General features: G+C 41.6%; 1 long non-coding RNA gene across 1 annotated transcript; it reads left to right on the forward strand.

Annotated features, from left to right (window-relative positions):
* Positions 1 to 710: 710 nt before the first annotated feature.
* LOC113834632 lies at positions 711 to 2,794 on the forward strand. The gene is made up of 3 exons (XR_003483311.1): positions 711 to 1,107; positions 1,917 to 1,984; positions 2,528 to 2,794. It is a non-coding gene; the product is annotated as an uncharacterized LOC113834632 (long non-coding RNA).
* The last annotated feature ends 2,033 nt before the right edge of the window (positions 2,795 to 4,827 follow it).

The following is a 4,827-nucleotide window of genomic DNA, read 5'->3' on the forward strand; positions in this document are numbered from 1 at the left end:
ACCCACTCTGGGGGTAGTTGCCCAGAAGGAGTGAAAGAATGCACCCTGTGGGCAGCAGCTTCATTTGCAGGCCCATCAACGTGCTTTGGCTGTCTCAGTACATTGTTGGCACAGCAGCTCTGAAGTAGCAGTGCCAGCCAGTGCCTGCAAACAGCAGTGGGCAATACCAGCTCATGAGAGTATCCAAGGGCCAGTGCCTTTGCTTAGTGCCTTGTTGCAAGTTCCAAGGTGACAATTTCCAAGAGAGCCAAAGCAGAAGAGCAAAAAGCCAACACTTTAAAGATTTATAGGCAGAGCCACAGGAAACACCAACTAGGCATCTCTCAGATATATCTACCATATATGCCCAAGAGTCACAGAGGTACTGTAAAACTGAAGAATGAGCCTAGACAAAGAAAGCATAGACTCATTTATCTGTGAAATAGAAACTAGGAATATTCCTGTATGGGAGAATGCCCAATCAAATTAGTCGACTGTTGATCACACCAGGGCCAAGTGTACAAGCAGAAGAAAGAAGCAGGAGCAAGCATGGCAAAGCTTGCATTCTAATTCTTATACAATCGAAAGGGTGAAAAAAAGTCATGGCTTATAAATAGCCTTCAGTTCCATTTATCACCATTCTAAATGGTTGATTTTAGTATAGCTTCAGAGAACTTGAAGTATATAGATGGGCTGAGTATTTTACTGATGCTTAAAACAGTGGTCCCCCCCCCCTGAGCAAAATGGGGCCGTGGGGTTCAGGATCAGGTGTGGACAAGAAGAGACTCTGTGCCCCAGAGAAGACATACACTACAAAACTGAGGCCCTACCTCCAGCAAATCTTCAAAGTGAAAATCCACTCACAGCTGAGCCTGAAATGGAAAACATTCTAGGAAGAAGTTGTACCTGCTGCCACTCTGCCTTTGCTGTTTTGTTTCCCCAAGAGGATGAGAAAACAACCCTTTACTGAACAGCACCATATTCCAAAAGCTTTTGGCTCCTGAAGACACATCAGTGTACATTCCCACAAGTCCCAGACCCTTCCTCTCACTGACAGTCACTGCCCCAGCCCAAGTCAGCTGCAACAAGTGAAGACAGTGCCATCAAGTCCAAGGCTCTGCAGTGCAGGTATGCAAATCAAGCATCAGTCTCCCTTCCTCCTCTGAATTCAACATAACAAACTTCTAGACCAAGGTCCATAAATTGGTTTAGTTCTGTATTATTTGTGGGGGGGGGGCGTCATTTAGAAAAATTGCAGTCTTTTCTTCTTCCTTTATATCCTCTGTACTACACAGGCCAGGGCTTAGTAAATACTGTTAAATTTAAATCAGATGTCCGTGATTCTATTGCCAAACAGTTATCAGGGGTCATTTAAGACAGCCCTGGAAAATCTTTCTTTGGGCAGCTCCTCCCACAGTGAGCCATATAATCTCTGTGTCTCCATATACCTATGGTATAATCTCACAAGGCCTGTGCATTCTGGTGTGGCCTGGACAGGATCCCCCTTGTTACCAGAAGTTGAAGATACAGTTATGGACTTGTAATTATGCATAATTAGAAAATAACAGGGAAGGAATAAGAAAGAAAGAAATGAGAGTAGAAGGACTGCAGATTATGCCAAATTTTACATACACTAAATCTGCTTTACACTAGAACTCTAAGGATACTCTGGATCTGGGGATCTTTCCAGAACATCACAGGTCCTCCTTTGGGAGAGAAGTCAAGGTTAGGGCAACTGTGTGTCTGCTGTGTCTCAGACCTCTGCCCAGGAGTACAGGTCCCACCTCCCCTACCCATCCCCACTCCCATCCCACCCTTTGCTCTCTATCTGCCCTCACTATTGGGCAAGGGATGAGAGTGACAGGTCAATTAGGCAGAGTTTCTCACCCAACCCCACATTAGTTACATCCTCCCAAGTATTTCTCATCTATTTATAGAGAAGGAACCAGATGAGGAAGAAGACTTCCTGAAGACAAGAGGAAACGTGGGGATGCCGTGCATTCATGTGAGGCTCTTGACCCATCCTGTACCCATGTAGAGAGTGGGGCTTTGTTAGGCGAGCTCCAACTTCACCCTGCAAACACTGACAACATATACATCTTCAGAAAAGCCCTTTATGCCCTACTTGAAGCCTAGTTACTAATGAATAAGCCACATGTCTAATATTCCAGCTGTTCTGGTTTGTTTTGCCTGCAATGGGCTTATTGAAAACCAAAGTAACATTCCCAACAACTTGTCACTTAAGGTAACAGCAATAGTCATGATAAGCACACATACTACTTAAAACTGGTGAGCATTATTTTGTTTTAATGTATCCTCAAGAGCTGGTTCCTATTGCACCCTCATTTCACAGATGAGGCAGAGGAGACATGAGAGATTACCTTGTACAAAGTCATATGACTAACAAGTAGTGTAGACAGAATACAAACATAGGTGACATAGCTTCCTAATCAGATTTATAAGCAGTCACCCAAAACAACTCATAAATCCATATTCCTTGCTCAGACCAGTTATGTAAATAATGAATATTTATTTCTTATCAATCAAGGAGAAATGGAGACATCAGTAGAGTATTGGACCTTGAGCCAGAAGGGAAGTCTGGAGTCCATATTGTTTGCATCATTTTCTACCAGAAGGAAGGAGTTAAATTTATAAAGAAGAGAGAAATTGTGTGCTCTAGTTCTTTTCATGGTTCTGATGTGTGACTCTGCAAAACTCCTTGGACAGAAAATGATGGCCATCTCTAGCTTCAGAGACTCACTCTGAGAGCCCTTTAGAGTTTTGGTTACATACAATGGGTTTAACATAAATCTAATAAAATATCACAAATAAAAAATAAAAATTTAAATTTTAAGATGGGTGATATGCTAACATCTCTTTTTAAAAATGACCCCCCCCCCACTGCTGTGCCAAGACATGGTTTCTCTGTGTAGCCCTGGATGTCCTGGAACTCATTCCATAGACTGGGCTAGCCTCAAGCAAATAGAGATCAGTCTGCCTCTGCCTCCTGAATGCTAGGGTTAAAGGCATTCGCTGCCACCAACACCCAGTGATTTATTTATTTTTATTTTTATATGCATTGGTGTTCTGCCTGCCTGTATGTCTGTGTGAAGGTATTAGATCCCCTGGAGTTGGAGTTACAGACTGTTGTGAGCTGCCATGTGGGTGCATCATTTTAGATACTTAAATGCTCAGTATTTTACCTTTCAGAAAAGCTTGTTTTAAAATGTTGAATATTGCTCTTTGAAAACTGAGAAGATCTACAAATGGAAGGAAGCCAAGGCTGTGAAGGAAGCATAGACAGGCACCAGTCTCTATTCCACATGAGAAAAGGCTCCAGGGGGGAGAGTGCTCAGATACAAACCAACAGCAGCAGCAGCAGCAACAAACCCTGATACACTTGACTGTATGGTAGACAGAACCAAAGGGCATACCACAGAACTATGAGACCAATTAATGTTGATGGTTATACAAGCTAAGAAAAAGATACTGGGGTTAGTAATTCTAGGGACACTTTGGAAATGTGAACAAATAAAAGAACATAATCATGTTGTGCTGTTTACCTTGGATCAAAAAAGAAAATAATTTGCATAGTCTTAGTAATATAAACTCTACTGATTTGCCCCCAAAGTACTGTGTCAATTAGGAAGAGTGAGAGGTAGGAGAGCCGTGATGTGAGAACAGTATAGCCTCGTGTGTGACAACAGGTCTTTACATTTCAGAAATAACAAGTCCAAAATGAAGGTAAAAGCACATTATTTTAGATTATAGAAGAAGAAAAGACTAAAGATGTAGCTCAGAGGTAGAGTGCTTATAGTAAGACGAGTCCATGGATTTGGTCCCCAGCTTTGCAAGAAAATAAGGAAGATCCACTCATGGTAGAACACATCTGTAATCCCAGCATTCCAGAGGCTGACATGCGTCAAAAAGCCAGCCTGTGCTATAGAGTGAGACTTTGTCTTATAACATTGTTCTAATTATTTTAATTATGGAGGAAAATATCAAAGGAAAATATGTTGGACTAGATAGATTTTGAGAACAGAATAAATGCCAGGAAGAATTTTCTGCTTTCTTAACATTAATGTTCTTTGATCTGATAGCATCTCGATTCATTGCTGGCCTGAAACTCCTGGGTGGAGCCATCCTCCTTCCTCAGCCTCCTGAACAACTGGATTACTCCTTTTCTTAAAAAAGCGCTTTGAGCAGCAGGTGACATGGAGCTGTGGTTAAGAGCACTTCCTGCTCTCCCAGAGGACCCATGTCAGGTGGCTCACTACCACCTGTAACTTCAGGGCCAGAGAAACCATTGCTCTATCCTGGCCTCCACAGGTAGCCACACATGCTCATATACACACATGCACAGGCACACACACAAATGAAAATAAGGTAAGTCTTTTACAAAATACTTAGAAATACTATTAGATTTCTAAAAATACATCCGTGAGTTATTTTAAGAAGAATGAAAATTAGTTTACTTTAGCAGGCATCTGGGACTCCCTGATGGTGTGTCTGGAACACTTGCAAAGATCATTATACAAAATGAGAAAAACCAACATCCAAAGAGAAGAAGAAGGTAACCAGCAGGCTATAGTTGACTTCATTACTGACATAATCATATGGAAATTTGGTAGAGTATTCAAGAGACAGTCAAAGTGACTTGGAGAGTTTACCTTATGCATATATCAGTATTATATCCATGCATACCTATTTATAAGAGTTATATTGCATAGGTATATATGCTACATATATTCCAAATGTTGGAAGAGCTTGGTATCACGGTGACTGATGCTGATATTGTGAACAATCTTGGCTTTCAAGCCTGTGCTGAAACAGAAAAAAATCATGCCT

Source organism: Cricetulus griseus, chromosome 3, assembly GCF_003668045.3.
Source record: "Cricetulus griseus strain 17A/GY chromosome 3, alternate assembly CriGri-PICRH-1.0, whole genome shotgun sequence".
Lineage (NCBI taxonomy): Eukaryota > Metazoa > Chordata > Mammalia > Rodentia > Cricetidae > Cricetulus > Cricetulus griseus.